This window comes from Protopterus annectens, chromosome 2.part2 (genome assembly GCF_019279795.1).
Source record: "Protopterus annectens isolate FY-2018-M chromosome 2.part2, PAN1.0, whole genome shotgun sequence".
Lineage (NCBI taxonomy): Eukaryota > Metazoa > Chordata > Ceratodontiformes > Protopteridae > Protopterus > Protopterus annectens.
In genome coordinates, this window is record NC_056730.1 from 1,069,669,533 (window position 1) to 1,069,695,640 (window position 26,108).

Here is a 26,108-nt window from a genome sequence, read left to right on the forward strand (position 1 = left end):
TATTTGTACCCCTAGTGGAAGTGCAGATTAGCTGCTCCAATGCAATTCCATTGACAAAGTTGAGAAATTTTTGAACCTGCATGTTTGTGGTTATGTATGTTTCCTAGTCAATGGAGGGGTAGTTGAAATCACCCATGAGTGTGGTACTAGGTGAATGATAAATAATTCTAGTAAATTCAGGTATGATGTATGGGTTTCCTGGTTCATGAAGAGGGACCTGTAACCAGCAAGGATATGGTAATCAATTTTTCTTATGGCTAAGTTGGACGTGGTGTAGCTCAAGCATGTTGTATTGTTTGACCAATTTTGAGATGTGCTTATCCTTTATGGTAGATGGATACACTTCCATCTTTTTGCCCTTTGATGTGCAGTGGGTGATCAGAACATGTGAAAGGCATTATAGCCATGCACTGTTGGGGTGCTTTCCTTGGCTTTTAACTATATTTTAGTAACTGCACAGATGTCAGCATTCTCTAGGGTGTGGAGTACTTCCAGGCTGTGTAATTTCTTGTTGAAATGCCTAGTGTTGAGCAGTAATGCCTTTAGCTTGTTATGAGTAGAGTTTGCTATGTTGGAAGGTTTGTCTGATTGGCAATGTCAAAAAAAAGGCACTATGGGGGTGGATGATGTCTTGGCCAATATCCTAAAGCCTAATGATGACAGGTGAAGACAAACCCTGTCAAAGCAGCATGGCCTGTCAATCATGTTCTCCCAGGCTGACAAATATTGGACCTCTTTGGAAATGACACCAGTAGCTCAGTCAATTATTAAAGTTAATCATTTTCTGTTGGTATTGTGGCACCATAACTGGGGACTGTAGAATGCTGCTCACTGCTAGGTTTATACCTTGCTGTGACACATATTCTGACAGTTCAATCATGTCTTTCTTCATATAGTTTAGGGAGGTACACCTCAGGTCATTTACACCATGGCTAAGTCATACTGGTACTTGGGGTTTAGTGACCTGAGTGTTTGCATGATGTGGCAAATCCTGGTCTTTGACAGGCAATTATCTGTAACCTTCTTATCTAGCCTGCTGAGAGGGACATCAGTGTGAATCGCAATGGAGTGTCCTATAACCAAAATATTGGATTGTGTGGTGTTATGCCTTATGAGCTTAGTAGATGAGACACAGTGAGCTGTGGTTTTGTAGTGGGATTTGTCTTGTTTGTGTACATGCATAGTTTCTGAGAACTGTAGCGGAGAGCCTTTTGAGGTTTGAGTAAGTTACATGTGAGCACCTCTGCATATGTGGTTCAATGTGTCCAGTCCTTTGTAAGCACGGTGAATGTTTTGTGTGCGTGTGTGTGTGTGTGTGTGTGTGTCACTGACAACCTGTTTTGCATTTTTTGTGTCTGTATGTGAGAATTTTGCCTTCAGTGGCATACTGTATTCTTCTGTTTGAGAATTAAGCAGTTGTCAGTGTACATAAGGTAATTGCTATATTGCCTCAGGGTGTCTATGTCCACCAGGCTAGATGCAGACATAGCAGGAAAGTGCCTGTTCCTTGGATACAGGTCCTTAATATGTGCTTTACAAGGGAAAAGAATGAGAGTGTTTGCAACTGGATGAGAAATAGGTGCTTACTTAGTGTAATCTACAACAAACCTATCCAGCGATGCTACCCAGCATGCAAATCAGTTGCTGTTTGAGCAGTGATAGTTCTTAATGCTGTAATAATGTGATCTAGAGCTAACTAAATGCAAGAATGCTGCTCAGCACACAACCTGGTTTCTCCTTGAGTAGCACAAGACTGGAAAATGTCAAATGCAGTTTTTATAGGGAAAGTACAACTTCTAGTGGTTGTGTATATATAGGGCACCACTAACCATTGTTGAATGAAGCAAACACTAGTCTTATACAGAAGCAGAATAAACCCACATTTTAAACAAGGTATGCCCACAGGCCACTCAGGTAAGCACACAGTAAGCTTTCCACTAGTTATTCCTAGCTCATATAGGTGAAATCAGCCCTCTCCAGCCACAAGAGAGCAGACTTTGCCCCTCATAATGTAAAATAAGTGGTGTGGGGCCCAAGTGACAGGGAACCGCAAAACAGATGCCTAAAAGCACTGAAAATAGTAGATAAAGTGTATTTAGAGTACTGCAAACACAGAACAGCAGCCCTTACACCAGTGGAAAAATGCAGCTTAAAACTCTAAACAAGTGCAGGAAAAACAAAAATATCACTGAAATCTTTTAGAATGCAATGTAAACAAGCAGTACAAGTGCAAAATAATACTTAATTTCATTTTTCTTCAAAATGGCTTCATATGCAAGCAAAATCTCTCAAACTCTCTGCTGTCATTGTCAAATGGTGAGCAGCCCTGGGTAATTGAGCCAAGACTCACTTAAATGTGAGGCTTATATAAAAGCAGGAAAAAGCAAGTTTTAAACTTCAACTACTTACTTAAAATTCAACTACTCTTGTCCTTGACTAAAATTTTAATTAATTGTACATCCTGCACCTAACTTTTCTCTTAATGTCTTTTAATGTAAGATCAATATGCTCTTGAAAGTTTAGTTTGTTATCAGTGGCTACATCCAAGTATTTCTTAAATACATTAATTTTGTTGGCCTTATTTCTTCTTTTATTGCTGTCATATACTGTGGAATGGCATTATGGAGTTGTTTTAAAATATCAGAACTTTTTTTTCTTAGTATTAGCTTATTGTTTTGTTTTATGAAGTGATGTGATGTGAAACTGAGCTGAAGTTTAACTATCAGAATACTTAAGTCATTAGCTGACTGTAGAAAGGTTGAGTCATATGCACATTGGAGGAGGCACTTAGACTTAAAACTACGTGATGAGGCTTGTTAGGAGATCATTTTAACCCTTTGAGTTAAACAGTCAAACAATTGTACCCTGCTTTCATCCCCCCATTTTCCATGTTTTTATCCAAACTGTTTTTAAATGCACCTAGGCTCTGCACTGTTTAACATCTACTGCCAGTTTATTTCAGTCTTAGATGAGACTGAGTTATTTGCATATCCTTTTTATTTACGATTATTTTCATGTTTAAGGAGCAGATTCACAAATCTGTGCTGTGAAGGATAATGGCAGTACCTCAGTAATTCAGTTGCATATTTGTAAACTGAGAATACTGCAATAAAAGTGTGCTCTATTAGTATGCATCTGAAACATTTAAAAGCCTGATTAGTAAAGGATAATACTCAGTGGAGTTTGTGAGTGCTTAAAATGATCTGAACTGATGACCTGCATTAACCATATGACTGGAAATATATTCAAAAACAGGCCTCCCTGTGTTTGATAAGATCCTGGTGAATTACTATTCTTGATAAATTTAATTATATGTTGTGCACAGTTTGGTAAGTTTTGCAATATAAAAGTTTGCTCATGACTCTTTTACAAAAATTAGTGCTGTTAGACTGTTGTTGCTGTCTTTCGGCTTTTCCCGGTTAGGGGTCGCCACAGCGGAACTTCAGTCCGCTAATAATTGGCAGTAGATTTTCACGATGCCGAGTTGCCAGCTCAATGCCCAACTTTCAATGAAGGCACGCCCATTCACACATGTCTTTCGGAACACCACTCAACCCGCGGGGAGGACATGCAGACTCCACACAGAAGGATCCCCACACACTAGCTGAGAATCGAACGGGAGAACCTCTTGCTATGAGGCAACAATGCTACCGCTGCACCACTGCAGATCAGTGCTGTTAGACTGTAATTCCAATAAATAAAAATAGAGCATTAATGATTATAAACTAAGTGTAATGTTTTCTTGGGCCCATAACAAATCAAAAACTGCCATTATAAGGCAAATCAAGCCTGCAAAAACTGGTAATGTGAAATCTATCTTAAAAATAAAAGTGTGAATTTGGATGCTTATACCAATGTCTACAGGTTGTTGTTTGTCTTTTCGGCTTTTCCTGGTTAGGGGTCGCCACAGCGGAACTCCGGTCTGCTAATGATTGGCAGTCGATTTTTTTTTTTTTTGGTGCCGAGTTGCCAGCCCAATGACCAACCTTCAGCGAAGGCACGCCCATTCACACATGTCTTTCGGAGGCCACTCGACCATGGGGAGGACATGCAGACTCCACACAGAAGGCACTCCAGCCGAGGATCGAACAGGAGAAATACCAATGTCTACAGGTAAGGATGGCAAAAGCACTCTGACTTTCACAATAAATGAAGATCTATGATGTTCTGGCATTAAGAGAAACTGAGTTTCCATTTTGTTTTTGTCATACATCATTCAAAAAGTGAAGCATTGTGTAGTATACAGATAAAGTGGAGGATGCAGATAAAAAAGGTCTGTTGCCCTCCCAGAGTGATCAGTATTTCTGTCAGCAAAATCATTAACTTGGTTAGCATGCTGTCTCATATATGTGGCAATTAATGTACAAATCAAGTCACATTTTGAAATAAAATATTTTACCAAATAGAGGAAATCCAGTATTTAGCAGTGCTCAAATGTATATAAACTGTCTGCCTTATCTTAAGGTGTGGCAAAAGAAAATCTATTGCTCTAGCCCTGTCTTGCTTGATTCTGAACCAGACAGAGGCAACCTTGCCAGACAAAACCTGAAAAATCTGAAGACATAACACTAGCATAGTATTAGGCATTAGCTGGCATCTTATAAGTTCAAAGGCATCCTTACGTATAGTAGAGACTTTCTAATATTATAATATTCATTCTCAAGAAGAATAAAAAGATCCATAGATTAACTTCTCAGATATTTAACTGAAGACATCTAGACAGGAATCAGCTTTACCAACATCCCTACTTGAAGTTTCTATCTTCCAGACAGCTTCCGAAGAGCTCCTTAACTAACTAACCACTCCCTTAGTTGGCATGTTCAGTTTTTAGATTAGTAGACTCTAAAAATTGTACTGAAGTCCGAAGATCACTATGCATTTCTTTCAATGTAAGTTATCCCCTGATCTAACTATTGTCATGGTGGTTGTGTATCTGGAACTAAGGCTATGCTGCTCATGTGCCAAGATGACTTTTTCTGACTTGATTTTACATGAGCTTGTCTAACACTTTGGTCAAACCACATAAGATTGACAGTTGTTTTAGAATCAACATGTGTGCCTATGTATTAAGTCATCATTTAATAAAAGTGTTTAAAACAGAAGCATTAACAATCCCTGGCTCATCAATACTGGGAAAATAAACCAGCAGCTCTTTTCTGCAAGTTATCTTGAAGCTCCACAAAAAGAAACTAAAAACATGATTGGCCAATTGATAAAAGGGAGCTAAAATGATAGAAACACTGCCTTTTCCAGAAATCATGCTTCCCAACACATACTTTGTGAAGTGTTTCTGATCGTTCTTCATATTATCATTTAAACAGTATCATGACTACTTGGCTCCTAAGCAGAGACATAAGAGCATTGGACAATAAGGTCAGTTTGGAAGCACACTCAAGTAATCATGGCAAAACGTGATGCTTTTGGGGTCTACTCTGTCCAAAACACTTTCTTGTTAAGCATTTTGCAGATGCATACTTAAGGAGTTTCACATGGATGAGTTGAGCCAGCGACAGTCTGTCTTGATACCTTCCACATTTACTATAGAATGCTTATTGCATCTGAGCCTAAGTAATAAAACCCTGCATTACTACAGAGAACATTGGGAGTCAAACTCTGAATGCCCCAAAGCTCTTTGGGTACAGTACAGTTAGAAACTTCAACTCCCAATGCACCTTTTGATGTGATGTGACAAAATTGGTTGCAAAACCATCCTTTTAAGTTTTTTTTTTTCATTTTCTTTTTGCCACATTTCCCTAGCTGCTGTAGAACTTAACTAAAGACTAAACTGTGTACACTTCCTGTGCCAGGCCTCTTGCTGTATCTCAATTTCCAGGTGTTCCTGTTGCAGGTGCAATCTGTGAGAGCAGCAGTAGGAAATATGCCATTTTAGTAACCATCAAACATGCCACTAAAAATGTTTGCTGAGCCAGTGCAGGCAACCATGGAGTCATGCTGCTTTTTCAAGTGATTTGTAATTCAGTTAGTACTTCACCAGGGCTTGTGCACTGGTTAATACTGGTGGCTGTAGGTAGCATGCACATACTAAATCAACTGAAATGTCAGCATCTGGTACAAATATTAAAACATGGAGTTGGGGATATAGGAAGGTAGGAAGGATGTTAAGTCAGACTCCTGTCACCCTTATGCGCTGGAGGGGGTGAGATCATTGAGCAAACAAACATGTCCTTCCAGTGTTGTGAGTCTGCTGACTGACACCTTTTCATTATCTCAGGCAAGGGGAAGCCACATCCTGCAAAGCACTTGATGTCTGTCAGTGCATTACATCATCACGGTTATTCCTTTTTTTCTGTATATCCTGCAGGGTTGAGGTGCACCTTAGAAATGGCCGTAGGCCAGGTTGAAAGATGCACCTAGACTTAGTAAGCAGTATTCAGCAGATTTATATGTACATATTGAGGGAGTAAAAGAGAGAGAAAGAGACAGGTCATACAAACAAATACACACACACACACACACACACACACACACACACACACACACACACACACACACACACACACACACACACACACACACACACACACACACACACACACACACATATATATATGTGTGTGCATGTATGTATGTGGTTGCACTATATGTGATATATATATATATATATATATATATATATATATATATATATATATATATATATATATATATATATATATCTATATATATATATGTGTGTGTATATACACACACACATACACCACACACACACACACACACACACACACACACACACACACACACACACACACACACATATATATATATATATATATATATATATATATATATATATATATATATGTGTGTGTGTGTGTGTGTGTGTCTGTGTGTGTGTGTGTGTGTGTGTGTGTGTGTGTGTGTGTGTGTGTGTGTGTGTGTGTGTATAAAAACACATACACACCAACCCATATGTATATTCATACATTTTTTCAACCCATTTAATCTAGTTCAGTGCCTTAGGATCTGGTCCATGTCATGATATTCAATGGGCACAACACAATAAAATTTGTCCTGAATGGTAGAGTCCTGTTTCAGTTAGAATACATCTTTAGAATGTGAGAGCAGACTAGGGCGCCCAGTACATACCCATGGAGATGCAGTGATGCAAGCTCCACAAGCAGGTTTTTCAGGCAAGAATGAATTGCAGAAGCAAGTATAGCAAGACAGCAATGGTAAATGGTGTGCAGCTGTGCAGCTCATATAGTCTATCTAGAAAATTATTAATCTGTCTACCAATACTATATATGTATGTTTTAAACACACACACACACACACACACACACACACACACACACACACACACACACACACACACACACACATACAGGAAGCAAAAGAACAGTCTGCATAAAGGCCAGGAATTGTGCATATCAATAAATACAAACGAAAACACAAAAAGTAGAACACAACACAGACTGAAAATGATCGATATATAGCTCCAAAAAAAAGGAAAATAAGGTCCCCCCAAAAGGGCTTCTTCAGTGCATTAAAAATGAGGCACTTGGTTCTTTAATACATATTATGACTGATCACATTGCCCAAAACAGCAAATTATGTAGTCACTATGGGACTGATAAAACAAAAATACAATAAATTGAAATCAAAGAGTGATAAAATATAAGAAATTGCAAATAATATGTACTCTGAATGAGTAACAGTATATGTTGTCAGAGCAGCAGTTGATAGCTTTTTACCTTAGTCTGTGGCAAACAGCATGTTTATAGCACATATAGCTATTTGGTGGTGATCTAGTAACAGAGAATCATGAAATTCAAACAAAAATGAAGTATTCCACTCACAGTGTAAGAAAGACAAAACATTTGCATTTACTGTTTAAATCTGAAAATATATGAGTACTGACTAAAGCATTTCATAAGGATAGTCACAAATTTCATCACAACTAGCCCATCTGAGTCTTCAGCATTGGTTTGTTTCAACTGTTGGAGAAGTTCATCCAGTTGCCTACATACTACCAGGTGGGAGAAACTAGTGAGTTTAGTGCTGAATGAAACCATGTCAGTAACTAGCTTGGACCTCACTGGTTTGTGTTTTTTCATCTCTGCATTGGAAGTTATAACCTTTCACTCTATGTCTTCTAAATGGTGTAGCCACATGTCAAGCAGGAGGAAACATGTCACAGAACTTTCCTTTTTTATGTTCAGGGTTCGTGGTGTGCCAGATGGGTATATAAGACGAAATGCAATTTAGGTACTTTTCCGTTAAACCCCTACCAGTACTTTGCGCTGCTGTGTTTTGCTGGTCATAAAGAAGGTATTGTTCTGTATTTCATTTATGTAACATATTTAATTCACTGAAGATGGATCAGAAAAACATTGAATGAACTGAAGATGGATCACAGCAGTAGTGAAGAAATACCGGCAAAACACAGCAGCGCCAAGTACGGAGGTTCTTATCAAGAAATGAGGTAAATCTATTACCAATACTTATTAGAGTGCATTGCTGGGCTATTCATGGTTGTTCAAATTGCCTGCCTAGCTAGTATTAACCTGTGAACCTGTAAGTGAAAGTGAAGCTTTTGGATTAACAAAATACAGTTTCTCAGGTATTCAAGGCATCTCAGACATTTCCAGAAAACATATCTGATTTGATCGTTTTAAAAAATGTCTGTGATTTATTATCTACAGCTGGTATCATTACCTTGGGCAATGTGGAAGCTTGAATTGTGGTGGCGATACACAAATCACTTCCTTGTATGTGAGACGTCTAGCAGAACTATGCACCCAGTGTTATTCTGACCTGCTCCCCTCCTTTTACACTACATTGGTTTCAAAGACTTAACAGTTCTGTTTCTGTGTAACTGACATTTTTGGAGCAATTCTACAGCTTACATTATACTTTCTGGTGTTAATAAATGAAAAGGCATTGGTAATTTAGATCTTCTCTTTTCTCCCATCAGTATCGGTAAAGGTGATAAAGTTATGTCTCACAAAGTTGGGGTTTTTTTGTACTCTAACGACAGACAATGAATGTCCATCGCATTCATAATGTGTTCACTGTCTATACCATGTGCACCACTTGCTCTATTTCATTGTGCAGATCCTGGACTTCACGTGCTTCAGGGCTGCAAACTGAATGAAATACAAGGAACCCAAAGAAACATCAGGAAGTTGTTATGACTTCGATGGATGTTACACGAATGTGAGTGCTATGGCTGAAATAAATATGCCTGCAGAAAACTTTAACGGTGGACTTCAGCTACTTCTGTACTGACAGAACACTACTTTGTATAAGTAAGAAAGGTAACTTGTTTGTGGGTGAGAAATATGTGTAAAGAAAACCTCCGGCAATTGGTAGGGGTCTCACGGGTGGACTTCAGCTATTTGTACAATGATAATACATTACTTTACACATAACATAACAATTGAAACTTGTTTGTTAGCTGTACAGATTTATTTCTAACAGACACTTGTCTATGCTACTGAAATAACAGGAAAACACTGCACTGTGAGTGGTAGGGGGTTTAAAGGAAAAGTATCGCAATTTAAATGGAACTTTGGGGAACTTTTTTCCATACTCAGAATGAAATGCCTAGCTGGGAATTTGTTTTGGTGGTTTCTCCTCATGACAGAAGACAATGTATGCTTATTGAGTACATCTTCCATAATAACCTTTATGTTGCTAGGGTGGACCATAATAACCACTGCATTTGTGATGCTAGGTTGGAAGGAGATCATCAAGTCAGCGCTGTCTGTTGCTGGTTCTGACAGAGTTGTATGATGGAGATAAAATTGACTTGTAAAAAGTTATCTAAGTTTGGAATTTCATGGAATTTCTACCAAATGAGATGATTTTCAACTGAGGCCATTTGCAATAGCTTTCACTTTTAGAAATGTGTGTTTCTTTTGTCAGAATTATCAAGCTAGGGGATTGTGTCAAGAGCTGGGTTATGTGCATGTTCAGGGTTGTGATACATAGAGTTTACTGGTTGATCCTTTCTTCCAGCATGGAGAAGTAGCACAAGAGCTGCCAGCCGACGTACTTGGTGTAAGACAATGAACAAATGTGTTGCTGGTGACATACGTCATTACTTCTTTAAAACATTTCCATGCCTATGGTATGCCCTAGAACAGCCTCAGTATTTTATGGTTTCACCCAAGATTAAGATGTGAAAGAGATGTCATGCCTGTGAGTGTCAAACCAGGCATGAAAATATTCCACTTTGTTGTTCTTGAGCTACAGATTGGCAACATTGGTTTAAATCTCTTAGTGCTATCTGCAGAAGATCAAAGTGCATACAGAGGAGGGAACAGATATGCCTCATGCCCCCTAGTGGTAACCAGAGCTGTGGGGTATGTCATGCAGAATCGCATGATGTGTACCAGAGTAAAAGAATACATTAGTGCTGCATGCTGATACAAAACTTGACAGAGACTTAAAGGTGTCTTTCCACTTCTAATGGTAGGACAGGAAGGGTTAGGGAAGTCATCTGAAATGCATTTAAAAGAGATAGAGCTATATTCCTAAGGGTTGGTGGCTGTTTCTCTGGTAATATGGACTAGAGAATAGTCACATTAAATAATTACATACCATCAGTGCTGCAGTTTTCATAATGACTGGAAGGTGTGAATACGAAAACTTTAAGGTAGAATCAGGCAAAATAGTTTCTTGTTGGCTGACAATTATTATCATCAACATTTTGTGAATAAAAGCCATGTTGAAGGTCCAGATCTTCAAAGTGCCATAGTCATGAATGGCTTTTTTTTTGTAGTTATGGTGAATCAGTCTAAACAAAGTATAAAATAGATGTATGCTGCAACCACAATTTTTAATCAGTAATCTGAAAATCAGGGAAATAAAACCAAATGTCTGCTGTCCACAAAAACTGACAAGTGGGGCTGGTTTCATTAAAATGTAAGACATGCAGTCTTGTGGAGGCAATGCTGAACTAAGCAGCACTGTAGTGCTGAGATATGGGTGGGGATAACTGAGATAGCTCACCCCAGCAGACCCTAAGAACAGGAGTAGTGTTGCATGGAAAATAAAGGGGAATGGGCAGCATAAATCAGAAGCCCGCATGTATGTCTATACAAGTGAACACAGGAATTTTATGCTGTCTGCATTAAAACCAAGAAGAGCTAGGCACCACACAATGGTAGATATATTGTCAGATTGGGTAATTTATGTGAGTTACTGGTTAGTGTGACCTAAGTTCTTCTAAGATAATATGTAGAAGGGTGAGCAATCATATGTCTGATAAAATGATATACTCCATGTTGCTTTGCAAGTAGCAGACACCATTAATGCAGACCTTTATTATAGTGGTATGTTAGGTCAATGTTGCTATACTGCCATAGCACATATATTTAGTATTCCCTACCTATTCATACTTATCTGTAAGTCACATCTACAATAGTTTATTGTGCATTTTGAATTTTAAATTGCATACTAATGGTCTCATTAGGTTTATTATAGGCTCATGTGCACATAGGTTTGTTACCTATCATGTAAGTTCTAGAATATCAGTCCCATTGCAAGGACATAAAATAGGCATGCAAACTAATAGCATGTTATACTTCTGAATGCATCTAAAAGAGATACAATATTTCCTTTGCTGCAAAATCCAGCTAGTAAGCACTGGTAGTGGTTCAAGAAAGAAAAGAAATAATAACAGAGATACATCATTTTATTGATAGCTGAGGAGACCGTTTACTTGCTACTTAAAAAAAACCCAAAAGAGCACAAAATGAATATAAAGAGAAAAATAGACATATGCAAATGTAGAGACTGCTATGCATATTCTCTAATTGTTTCATACAACCAGGGAGCATTAAGGGTTTCTACACTTGAAACTTCTCTTTGACTGTGTATACTCCTTTATAAATTCAGGAATATCAGAAACTGCAACAGAGAAGTAATTGTCTGAGCACATTAAATACATAGGTTCATAGGTGTGTACTAGGCTAATGGCCCTACAAGCCTAGCCCATAGAAGTGCCGTGGCATTGTGCTGTCCATCGTTAGTTCCCATTGTCTCTATCAAGTAGAGCCACTGGAGTGATCCCCGGGGTGAACTTTCTATTTCCCACCCACTCATCAAGATTTCTCTTGAAAAATGCCAGTGAGGTGCTCTGTTTGACTTGTATGGGAAGTCTATTCCAGAGCATGAGCAGTCTCTGAACCTGTCCCTCCAGCATGTTCTGCTGACTGTGGTAATGAGGTTGAGGTCTCTGGAGCATGTGGTGTGGAGGGATTTGGATTTCTTTAGATGTTGCATTTCTAACAGAGCTTGGTCAGGCATGGCCTTGTAACTCAAGCAGAGATCTCCTCTTAGCAGACGATATGAAACAGAGCATAGCTGGAGATTTTTGAGTTTGCCCATGTAGGGTGTGTTTAAGGCCTAAGATCCTCTTTGTGAGGTACTTTTGTGGCCTTTCCAGCTGTTGCAGGGGTCTAGTGAGGTACATGCCAAATAGGGCAATATACTCTATGATTTGTCTAATGAGGGAAGAGTGCAGAGAAATGATGACCTATTTTTTCCTGGATGGAAAACCCTTGGTAATGAGATGTGTCACATGGAAGGACTTTCTGACCACAATGGCAATGTGGTAGTTGAAGGAGAGGTTGCTGTCAGCCTGTGTCCCTCGATCTCTTATAACACCTTCAGTGTTCAGTGGGCTCCCATTGATGTAGTAATTAGTGGGAACTGAGGTTTTTCACAAAGGGGATGACAATGCATTTTTTGGCATTAAGCTTAAGGCCGTGGTTCCAACACCAGTCATGGGTCTCAGTGAGGCCTTTCTGTAGGATGGCTGCATCACTTGGAGTGTTAATAATGGCTCCCAGCTTGCAGTTGTCTGCAAATTTGGTCAGCCAGCATCCCTCTGTGTTGGCCTGGACTTCTGAGAAGTAGATGCCAAACAGGAGTTGACCCAGGACCAATCCCTGTGGGACTCAACTCGTGACTGGTCGGCAGTCTAACTTGGAGTCCACTACTTTCACACCGTGTGTTCTATCTGTGAGCCAATTTGCAACCCATCTAACGATATAGGGGTTGATGCCTAGTTTGGTGAGTTTATCAATAATTCCTGAGTGAGGAATGGTATCAAAGGCCTTGGCCAGATTGAGGTAGGCTGAACTGTCTTACTTTCATCCACCGGTCTGGTGACTGACTCAAAGAAGTCAACCAGGTTGAGCAGCCATGATCTACCTTTCACAAAACCAAGTTGCATGGGATCTAAAGTTTGGAGATTCCCTATATCCTTGTTAATTAGGTCCATGATGATACTCTCCATAGCCTTACATATCAGACTCGTCAGGCTATTGGGGCAATAATTCCCAGAGTCTGTAGTCGCTCCTCCTTTATGGAGAGGGATGACTGAAGCAGTGCACCATTTGGCAGGGATAAAGCCTGAGGTGAGGCTGTAAGTGAACAGAGCACACAGATTTGGTGCCAGTTCACTTTGTAATTCATGTAGAACACAGCCAGGGATATTGTTGGGTCCCATGGAAGCTGTATTCTTGGCCATAGACAATGCAGCTTTAACCTTTAACCTGTGCTGCAGTAATGTAGGGTGCCTGGCATTCTTCTGGTATTGAGATTGGTCGTTTGGAGGGGTAAAGTTGGCACTGAATCTGTCGGCCGTATGTTGGCAATATCTGTTGGCTCAGTATAGGAGGTACCATTGTGCAGTAACTCAGAGCAAATCTGGATATTGCCATGGAGATTCTTGATATAACTAAAGAAGGCTTTGTGGTTGTTTTTAGTGTCTGCTGCAATTCTGCCTTCATAGCTGGCTTTGGAGGTTTTGATGAGGGATGTCAACATTTTGTTAAGTCTAATAAGGGAATTTTTCCAGTCTTTGGACTTCACCTTTTTCTGAAACAGTTTCTTCCTTCTGTTCTAGAGTTTATTAATGGCAGGGGACCACCACACTGGCCTCCTTTTTAAAGAGGAGAGTGTTTTGGTTCTGTTGGTTATGGCTAGTTCCATGAATTTATGTACATGTGCGTACAGTGCATTGGTGTAGAATTCGGCAGTCATGCCACTGTTTTCCATTGGCATGGGTGCCATGAAGTTATCCACCTCTGTGTTTAGGAGTCTGAAGTCAGCTTTGGAGAAGTTTTTCATGGTGGATAACTTTGCGGGGGGTGTGGGTGAGATGTGGATTTCCATGGTGATTAGTTTGTGGTCGGATCTAACCAGAGAAGAATTAACTATTGGTGTAGAGCAACAGTTGTCCATGTTAGTAATAACCAAGTCAGGGATGTTGCTTCCTCTAGTAAGAATGAGCTGGCCAGGGCACTGGAAGTGATGATTTCCAGGAAGCATTGGGTCAGTACATTGGTGCTTGAGTAGTTTTCCCAGTTGATGGAGGGATAGTTGAAGTTTCCTAGTATGAGAGTGTTGGGTTGGACCTTGATAGATTCCAGGTTTCCTAGGAACGTGGCGTGAGAGTCTAGGGACATGGTTTTGGACCTATAGCAGGCTATGACCTGGATTGCAGTCTTACCAATATTAGTTGTACCTGAAATATCTCAGATGCATTATGCTGGGCTACTAGTTTGGAGGTGTGTATATCCTTTATGAATATGGAGACACCAACACTTTTGAAGCTTTGTTCCATGTTTTGGGGCCGAAAGGTGTGGAATAAGTTATAGCCTAGTAGCACAGGGGTGCTTTCTGCTGCTTTAAACCAGGTCTCCATTACAGCACAAATGTCAATGTTCTCCATTTTGAGGAGTGCTTCGAGCGAGTGCATCTTGAGATTTAGACTTCTACTGTTGAGCAGCATGACCCTCAGATTGCATTTATTTACAGCTGTTACAGTGCTTTTTCTCATTGTGGCCAGACATGTCTACATAGGGTATTTTAGAACTTGATTTATTTTTCAAATGTCTGTTAGGGAAAACCTGACCTAGATATTTGTAGATGTAGTGGGACAAAGAGTACATGCATTTTACACACTATACGAAGAGTCAATAAAATCCTCACTGCTTGTGCTAATTGCTCAAAGTGGGATAGTGAATTATCACAATGGTGAGAAAATGTGATTCAGAGACATGAATGGCCACAATGAGAAAGACCTAATTGCCATGTCATTACTGTGTCTCTGCATCAAACACTAGTGCTGTCAGACCAGACCTTGCCAATGTTCTCCCTTGCATCCCATCAGCCAATGCAAATTATTAGAAAAGGCACCTCACTACCCTACCCACACACACACACACACACACACACACATACACACACACATGCACACGCACACGCACGTGCACACACACACACACACACACACACACACACACACACACACACACACACACACACACACACTCACACGCACACGCACATATGCACACACACACACACACGTGCACACACATACGCTCATGTATACACACACACACGCACACACACATGCACACATGCACACACACATACACACACACGCACACACACATACGCTCATGTATACACACACACACACACACACACACACACACACACACACACACGAACACACTAACACATTCCAATCCCATGTTTGCTGATCTTACCTGCACTGCAACTACTCCAATAAAAGTGAAGGGGTGGCTGCTGTGATTTATGGCAGTTACTTGAGCAAAGCAAAAGCCATGGATATTTCTGAGGGACAGCACATGGACTGCCACATTAGCATGTGGCTTCACCAGTGAGACAGGTCTGTGCATTGATGCCAATACAAAAGGAACCTTCAGGGGTAAAGCATCATCTGAATTCAAACACAATGCAGAATTCTTTCATGATAAGCCTTCCACATCATGCTAAGCCTTTCTGAATTTATTTTTATTTTATTTTACATTTGTTTACAGGGGATTATCCACTGGGCTGAGAACAATTAGCTCCTTTTCAGTGGAGGCCAAGGGAGAAAAGCTCCAACAATTAACATGACAAACAAAAAAAATGTCAAAAAATGAAACAATAAAGAATGGGTACACATAACCTTAGCCTAAAAAAAATTCTAGTATTAGAGTACAATAATATATACAAAACGCTTGAAGACATACTCATATAAAGTAAGGAAAAAGAAGAAAAACAAAAGGTAGCAGTGAAAAAATACAACAGGTATGAATCCCTGTTGATGTGTTGATCTAAGGTGTGAAATACCCTAATTCATGAACATGGGCCAGAGTAGTCTATGGAGGCAAACTAAAATCAGCTAACAACTTGGTTATATTCAACTGGACGTATAAGAGAATTTAAGTACCTTTATCTTTACTTTTTTAAAAAAAAAATACAGTATTTAATTTGATTTAAGCTGTGTATGAAGGAGTGTTGAAGGAATACTGAAGTTATTCTGCTCTTCAGTTAATCTTAGTGGAATTGAAACTGCCCGCCCCTCAGCCTGCCTCTGGGCCCATCTCATTTGCTCACTCAACTGAGTGCAGTGAGATCATATTCTGATTTCAGGCACTCCTACTGTGTACAAAGAGAGCATCTGGGAAACAGAAAAAAAAATTAAGCTTATTTCCTGCCTTTCTTGTTAAGTGGTATAGACTATTTGTAGGCTTCTGAGCCCTCAAGCCCTTCTGTGTTTGAGGGAAGCCTTCTAGCTTGTTTTTTTTTTTATAACTAGCCAGTTTTCTAGTTTCAGCACTCAAATCTGTTTCTTTGATCTCAGCACTTGTTCAGATAAAAAAAAAAAAAAAAATTTCATCTGCTTTCACTGTACTTGTGTTTCTACCTACTTCATTTTACTTTTGCATCATCTTAAAAATACTCAATTGTATTTATTACTGCTTGGTGTAACTCATTCTAAGCCTTTTGGTTTAAACACTTGGGCTTCGGACCAGTTAGTTGTTTTGCACTGAGAGGGTTTGTGGTCTGCACTGTTGTGGCAAAACAGGTAGCTTACATCCTTCTAGGTTGAGAACTGCTGATTGAGGGCTCAGTGTCTGTTATTCTAAAAGTGTATTAATTCTGGTTTAAGCACTTGGGCTTTCAAGCCAGTTATTTTACATTAAGAGGGTTCGTGGTCTGCACTCTTGTGGGAGGAGAGGCTGGACTCTGCCCTTCTGAGCTGGGAATTTCTGGTTAAAGGCTTATAGTGCATGCATATCTGAACTGTTTCTTACTGAAGTTGGTGCGCCTTGTTTGCTGTGGCATAGACTGGATTCGGGCCTGCTGGATCTAGCTTTGTTTGTGTAACTTGAGCACTAATCCAAACATTCTCTAAAGTATTCAATGGTATTTATTACTGCTTGGTTGTAACTTGATTAAAGTGTAGCTATCATTCTAAGTCTTTTGGATTAAGCACTTGGGCTTCAGACCAGTTGTTTTACATTAGGAAGGTTTGTGGCAAGCACTGTGGTGGCAGGACAGGTAGCTTTCATCCTTCTAAGTTGGGAACTGCTGATTGAGAGCCCAGTGTCCAAGTGTATTAGTTCTGGTTTAGGCACTTGGGCTTCAGGCCAGTTATTTTACATTAAGAAGGTTCGTGGTCTGCACTCTTGTGGGAGAAGAGGCTGGACTCTGCCCTTCTGAGCTGGGAATTTCTGGTTAGAGGTTTATAGTGCCTGAATATTTGAATTGTATCTTACTGAAATTGGTACACCTTGTTTGCTCTAGCATAGACTAGATCCAGGCCTGCTGAATCTAGCTTTGTTTATATGCTTGTTGTTTGCTTGTTATTTCCCTGGAAGCTAATTCCACCTAATACGCAACTTCTCAGCGCTTCTGTGGATCACTAGTGATATCTGCATTGCTTACTGTACTTATTTCCTTGTTTCACTTGAAAGAAAGTTACTGTTTGTCGTTTTGCATTTAGTTACTTGTAACACATTGCACTCAAGTTACCTGGCACTTGCTCACTAAAGCAATTATATAAGTCAGCACTAAAAATTAAAAGCACTACACCCTCACTCCCCACTGGCCCTTGTTTTCAATTAAGGATTTCCCAATATTATTCTAGCATGTCCAAAGGTCAGTTGTCAATCTCCTCTCCGGTCCAGCTGGTGAATCTGGGAATCTTGAGGCAATGTTATAACTGCCTCATGTACACAGACAACCCTCTCCTCCTCCCACATAACACAAACACTTGCGAGAGATGCAGCTATTTAGCCAAACTGGAGGCTGAGCTCTCTCAACTCAGGACTGGCAAGACCAGACAGGAGGAGAAGGCAACTACACACACCACAAAACCAGTCTCACATAATGCTACCACTCCACTGAATCAAACACATAAACACACAAAGACATACTCGAAGGCTTTGAGTAAAAATTTACCTAAACAGCAGAGGCCTCCAAAGCAGACACCCAAACAACTGCTACCTCAAGACACCCCACAAGCAACACATAAACCACAAAAGCAGTGTGCAAAGCAGTCACAGCCCTTAAGGCCAAATACAACACCAAACATACTTGTCATAGGTGACTCCATAGTCAGACACACTGACGTCCCACTCACCAGGCTGAACAAGGAGAGGGTCACAGTAAGCTGCCTATCGGGCGCTAGAATCCGCCACATAACACAAGCACTTTCGGGCCACTCCACGGCAAGTACAAATATGACACAGTCATTGTCCATGCCGGTGTGAACGACCTGAGACATACCTCCCTGGACTACATGAAAAGAGACATAGAGGAGCTCTCTGATTATGTAGCCCAGGCAGGTATGACCCTAACCCTGAGCAGTATCCTTCCTTCACCAAGAATGATGCCACAATATAGAGACAAGATGATCAGCTTTAACAATTGGCTTAATGTCTGGTGTCATTCAAAGGGGATCCAGTGTCTGTCTGCCTGGGATGACATGCTTGACAAGCCACGCTGCTTCAAGGGACGGCTTGCACCTGTCACCCTGGGATTCCGGATATTGGCTAAGGCTCTTGCCACCCCATAGTGCCTTTTTAGGCAAGGCTCAAATTCTAAACCTACCACCCTAGAAAACAAAAATGGGAAGAAACTGAGGGTAATGCTGCTCAATGCCAGAAGTCTAAATCTCAAAATGCACGCACTCGAGGCCCTTCTCAGTATGGAGAACATCGATGTCTGTGCTGTAACTGAAACCTGGTTCAAGGCTCCTGAGAGCACCCCGGCACTATTAGGTTTTACCTCATATCATGCGTTCCGGCCCCAAAACCCAGACCACACCACAAAAGGAGGGGGTGTATCCATATTCATAAAGGATACCCACACCTCCAGGTTGGTGGCAACGCACGAAGCTTCGGAAACCATCCAGGTGCAACTAACCATAGGCAAAACTGCTCTACAAATTGTAGCATGCTACAGGCCACCCTCTCAAACTCAGGAACCCCACACAGCCTTCCTGAAGACACTGGAGGGTATAAATGTATCTCCAAACACCATCATATTGGGTGACTTCAACTACCCGAATATAGACTGGGAACATTACTCAAGCCCTAACTTTCTAGCCCAACAGTTCCTGGAGTTCATAAATTCAAATGCCATGGAACAGCTAGTCACTGTTCCCACGAGAGGAGAAAATATACTAGATCTCATTGTCACAAACATGGGGACAAAATGCTCCACACCGAAGTATATCCCTCATTGGTGAGATCTGATCATAAACTAATCTCACTGGAAATCCACATCCTGCCCCCACCCCAAACAAAAAGACCATAGTGAAGAACTTCTCTAAAGCAAACTTCACACTACTCAAGACTGGTGTGGTATCCTTCAAGGCCCCTGAGCCAGTGGAAACCACAACCCAAGCTGCGGAAGCCCTTACAAATGCCTTCTATGAACACCTCCAGGACTGCATGGATCAGGCAATCCCAAATAAAACCAAGACTCTTTCCACAAAGGGCAAACATCCAGTCTGGTGGACCCCAGCCATTAACAAACTTTACAATAAGAGGAGAAAGCTATTACATGATAGAACAAAATCCATAAAAGGGAAGTCAGCCTGATCATTATTAGTAAGAAATACGAGCACTCATAAAATCAACTAAGGCCAATTTTGAGAGAAAAATTGCCATGGATTCAAAGGACAATCATAAGGCCTTTTTCAGCTATGTTAGGAACCTGGGTGGAAACTCACAGATATGCTCAGAATTAGTCCAAAATGATACAAAAATCACTGAACCCACAGACATTGCCAACATACTGGCAGACAGGTTCAGTGCAAACTTCACCCCCCTCACCCCCCCTAAAGGAGAGATAACTAACCCAGCCGAGTGTAGCCTCCCGGACATCTCAAATGCGCAGGTGAAAGCTGCTCTCTAAAGCTAAAACACAGCATCAATGGGACCAGATGGTGTCCCCGGCTGTGTGCTACACGAGCTAAATGAGGAATTAAACCCGCACATAAGGCAGCTGTTTAATCTCAGCCTTACCACAGGATACGTGCCCAAGGAGTGGCGACGGCAACTGTGGTCCCACTCCACAAAGGTGGCCTCTACAGACCCTGGTAATTACCGCCCATAAGCTTAACAAGTCTAGTCTGCAAAGCTATGGAGAGGATCATAATGGAGCTCATAAACAAAGATATAGGGGACTTGCAGACATTGGACCCGACCCAGTTTGGCTTTGTCAAGGGAAGATCATGCCTTTTGAACTTGGTCGACTTCTTGAAACAGTCACCAAGGCCATTGATGAGGGAAAGGCAGTCCATACAGCCTACCTTGACCTTGCAAAGGCTTTCGACACAATACCCCACTCGGGTATTGTAGAAAAACTTACCAGCTTAAATGTAAACCCATATGTCACAAGATGGGTTGCAAACTGGCTTAAGGACAGAACCCACAGGGTTAGAGTTGCTGGCGCTATGTCAGACTCCAAGCCGGTCACAAGTGGTGTCCCACAGGGCTCGGTCCTTGGCCCCTATGGTTTGGCATCTACTTCTCAGAAGTACAGGCCAACATGGGAGGACTTTGGCTGACAAAGTTTGCAGACGACTGCAAACTGGGCGCCATAGTGGAAAGTGCATCAGACACGGATATCCTTCAGAAGGGACTCACGGAAACAGATAGCTGGTGCCAGAGCCATGGCCTGAAGTTAAACGCCAAAAATGTATAGTCATACCCTTCGGGAAAAACAAGGTAACCCCAAGCTACCATATAGGTGGCAATCCACTAAGCACAGAAGAGGTTATCAGGGACCTGGGGACCCAGGTTGACAGTGGCCTTTCTTTTGACACTCACGTTGCTAAAGTGGTTAGAAAGACCTTCTACATTGCCCACCTGATCATGAAGGGATTCACATCCAGATCTAGTGAGGTCATTGTTCCCCTGTACTCTTCACTTATCAGACCAATGATCGAGTACAATGCCCCATTCGGGATGTATCTCACCCGACATCTGCAGCAATTGGAGAGACCCCAAAAGTTCATCACCAAAAGGATAAAGAGACTCCAAAATCTGTCATATGCTGCCAGATTGAAGAAACTCCAGCTCTATTCAGTCGCATACCGTCTGCTCAGAGGTGACATGTGCCTGACATACAAGGCCATGTCCAACCCGGAATTAATGGACATGCTCCACCTCAAAAAATCCAAATCCACCAAAACCACTATAGCAAGTGACTTAAACCTTAGCACGAATATAAATAGGACGTGCTGGAGGGATAGATTTATCACTCAGAGACTCCCTATGCTGTGGAATAGAATCCTGGTCCATGTGAGGCAGAGCACCTCACTGACTCTGTTCAAGAGAAATCTAGACCTGTGGATGGGAGATCGTAGGTTTACCCCGGGAATCATCTCTGTGTCACTGCTGGACAGAGGCACAACAAACTAATGGGCACAGTATTTTTTCATATAAGGGGTGGCGTAAGCCACAAAAATTTGGGCTAGCCTTATAAATGCCTTAGGGCAGATAGCCTAGTATAAACCTATGAACCTATGAACCTATGAACCTATGAACATTCTTGAATGCCACACAGAAACACCTATTACCACTCTATGCACTAAGTGCTCTTATGATTGTAAAGCAATAAAGTATTATTTTCGTACACAACAGAATATATCATTCAGACAATTGGCTACTTGGTAAGCACATAGCTCACAAGTCTTTAATTTAATGATACCAACATTCTGGAAAAAACAGATGTCACCAAAACTATTTTTTGGGTGGCAAACACATTATGCTATGTCATAGTCTAATATACTTATAACAGATACTGCTATGTAAGACATTGAGGATTTCCATGGGATATGACACCCCATTAGGAGGGTATCCCAAACATACATGATTTTTACAAGAATGGTAATGTGTAGTCAAATAAATTGTTTTTTTTTCTTAGTTATAAATAGCATACCACAGCAAAATAGCAAGTATTAGGCTTGTTATCAAAATTCTAATGCGGGACACTAATGTGTGATTCTGGCATTTTGCTATGAAAGATCAAGATTACAGTATCTTTTTTTCTGAGATGCTGTGGTCTTGGAATATAAGTGTGTGTGTGTGTGTGTGTGTGTGTGTGTGTGTGTGTGTGTGTGTGTGTATGTGTGCGTGAGAGAGTATATATGCAGTAGGTGGTACTGGGCATGTTTTCCCTACTTCAGCCCACTATGCATGATGATTTGTCTGAAGACAGGATATTTAGAAAAACAGCAAAGCTTCATCGGGACTACATAATGTAATTTCACTTAGTACAGTATAGAATACTTTCCCATGTAGCTAGCTATATATAACTACTTGGGATTGTACTGTATACATACTATAACTGCACTGCACCAGTGTTCTATGTCTAGCTATCATGGTTGGGAAAGATTCATAAATATATTTCACTTGCTAGTCAAGATGAAGTACCAGTGTGCATTACCTTACTCTGATAATGATGTGATCTGCTACACACAGACTACCATTGGCAGAATCTCACTGGCATCACTGTGTGGGGGAAAGACAAGTTAGGCTGCGGTAGCAGGTTTACTTACACTGTGGGGAGTTTTTTTGCTGGTATTTTTCTACATTACAACTGAGGAATTTTTATTTTATTTTATATTCTTTGCTAATGTGTTGCACAGTAAGTATTCTGGGTGACATATTGTCAGAAGAGGTGGATTGATGTGATGCCAGCCAATTGCTCATTGGACTACACATGCTTAAACTGCTGTGGGCTACCATGGGTAGCAGGTGGTACTCCACTGTGGTTTGTTTTGTGAATTGTACAGTAAAGAAAACATTTGTGGATTAAAAATAAACTTACATTCATTCACTGGGACTGCTTGGACTGTTTCGCTTACCTTTCTATTTTCACTTGTTTTGTGAATTGTCCACATTCTGGAAGGGGTGAAATTTGCATATATATTTTGTGCTTAGAGTACAATTCCTACACAATAGGATAAAGAAGCATACAATGTCTTACCCAGTTGTGTTACTTTTTCTATCAATCACAACAGACTTTGGTATAGGCCAGTCTATGTCAGACTTGTGCTGTGGTGCAAGTGTTAAGTACGGTGCCCTGTAAATAGTTAGATAGGGGTTCTATTCTCAATGCAGTCAGTTGGTGTGTTTGGGTATTTGTTGACATTCAAAACACCTATAAACTTATACCACTCTTGCTTCACAGTGCACAATATTTATAAAGAAAACCCAGAAAAGTGGTGATCATAATTTACGCATTTTGAAATAGAAACTGCAAATTAAACTAGGGCACATTTTGGAAAATAAATTATGCAGATTTCATTGAAATCTGCCTTGATTTGAAATTAATAATAATTAACAAATGTTGTGGTTTATTCCTATCAGAAGAATGAACAGTCAGAATATCGAACCTCACATGATTGCACTTAAAAGATTGAGCCATGTAAGATCCACCAATGGAAGCAAAAAAAAAAAATCACGTGTTTTTTTTTTTTTTTTTTAGGGACAAAGTCCCACTGAACCCCACACACTCCTTGGTAATTGTATATACCAAATCTAAGACTTAACACAACAGGAAAAGGGCCACTACTCTGATGCCATGCTGTGGTGAGATCTTGCTAAGTACAGGTCTATGCATTACACAGGTGACTCCATTGTTTCAGCTGGTTGATCTTACAGGGTTCAAACTTTTCAGCTCATTCATCTGAGGTTCAATATTCTGAATATTTGAGTTTTTTAAATGGTCCTATGGGTCTACTTCAGAAGGCTGAAAAACCAAAAGACTGAATCCCAATAGACTGAAAATTGAAAATACTGAATGATGAAATTTGCCCCTTCTCCACTGTTGTGCGATCTTGGAGTTGGTATATATAGTTATCGGGGGATGTGAGTGGTGCAGCCCCCCCCCCACATGTCTCCTGCACTAAAAATGTGTTCAGTATTTTGCGTTTTCAGTCTTTTGGTTTGTAAGTCTTCTGAAGCAGACCCAGTCACACACACACACACACACACACACACACACACACACATATATATATATATATATATATATATATATATATATATATATATCACGCTCCACACCGTCCAGCACCAACCAGAATACAAACACCCAGGATGAGTATGAAAACCATGTTCGGCAAAAAAATGCCATTCAGGAACAAGGCATGTTGGCATCCAAATATTTAATGTCTGACTTACAATGAAACATACATAATACACAACCTAGGTTTCACTCGCTGAGATCATCAGTGTGTATTGCAAACAGGAAATAGTGACATATTTTTACCCCATTCCATCAGTCATTAATTTAAAGACACCATATACCTAAACTAAAGCATTAAGAAATTTTTAAACACAAACGTCCCCATACCACATGCTACACTGTAAACTGTAAGTACCATAATGCAAAAAACTGCCTAGATAGATTATTATTTCAACTACCTCCAAGACACACACATACAATGCCATGGATAACCTTACCAATGATCATTTAGACCTGGTTTAAATAATGCTCCTAAATACACAATCCATTTCCTTTCTTTTTCAGTTAGTATTCTATGTTTACTGACCAACATTAAATTTCCCCCTACTACCTGATCGATACCCAGAAAAATAAAGTGTGCTCCTGCATACACTTGAGTGTGTTTGTACAGTGCGCTCCGTACACTTTTACAGTTGATATCGCTTATATGTAATGCTATTCTCTGTCTAAAAGATAAAGAGATCTGCCCTACATAAAAATCCCCACATTGGCACACCACCATATAAACCACCCATTCACTACTACATGTGATCAAGTGTCTAATATCATATACATTGGGTGTATTTATAGACGTAAATGACTTGGTTTTAGAGACAACCTTACAGTGAACACAATGTGCACAATATGTACTGCCCATTATTTTGCTGGCTTGGTTGTTTCTAACATTTTTATGACTGCTCTTGAAATTAGCTAAACTTTCACCTATGGTCTTTCCTCTCCTATACCCAAAGGAACACCGTGAGTCTATTAATGTATCCAAAAACCTATCGGTCTTCAATATGTGCCAATGTCGTTGTATTATGTCTTTTATTTTGAAACTATTACTTCCAAACTTAGTCATGAACCTGATAACTTGGTTCCCTTCAACTTGTGGCCATTCAACCCCCTGTAATAGTTGTTCTCTAGTACTAGAATCCACCATACTTAGGGCTCTGTCAACCTCTCTAGCTTTATAGCCCCTTGCCAAAAATCTAGACCTCATCTGTTCAGCTTGTGCCTGAAAATCATCCAGTTGACTGCATATGCCCTTAAGTCTTTTGAACTGAGCTTGGGGGATATTATTGATAATATGCTGTGGATGGTTGCTATCTGCCCTCAGCAATGAATTCTAGATAAATGGCTTCCTGTATAAACTAGTGTGTACTGCACCATTAGCCTTGGTGACCATAACAACTAGAAATTCAATTCTTTGCCCTTCCAATTTGCCACTAAGCAGAATACCATACTGATTTTTATTCAAAAAATTAACAAACTGTCGCCACCTATCCACAGTACCCTGCCATATTACCCAGCAGTCATCCAGATACCTTCTCCACATCAATAATTCCGATGTAAACTCCTTCTGTTGATAAATCATTTGTACCTGCATAAACCCCATAAACAGGTCCGCGTATATGGGAGCAAAAGTTGCTCCCATAGCAGTGCCCTTAATCTGCAGGTACCATTCTGACCCATATCTAAAGAAATTGTGTTCTAACACCAAACCCAAAAGTTTTAGTAGGATTTTTAGTAAAAGTTTTAGTAAAAATTCATTTTGATAATAACCCAAAACATGA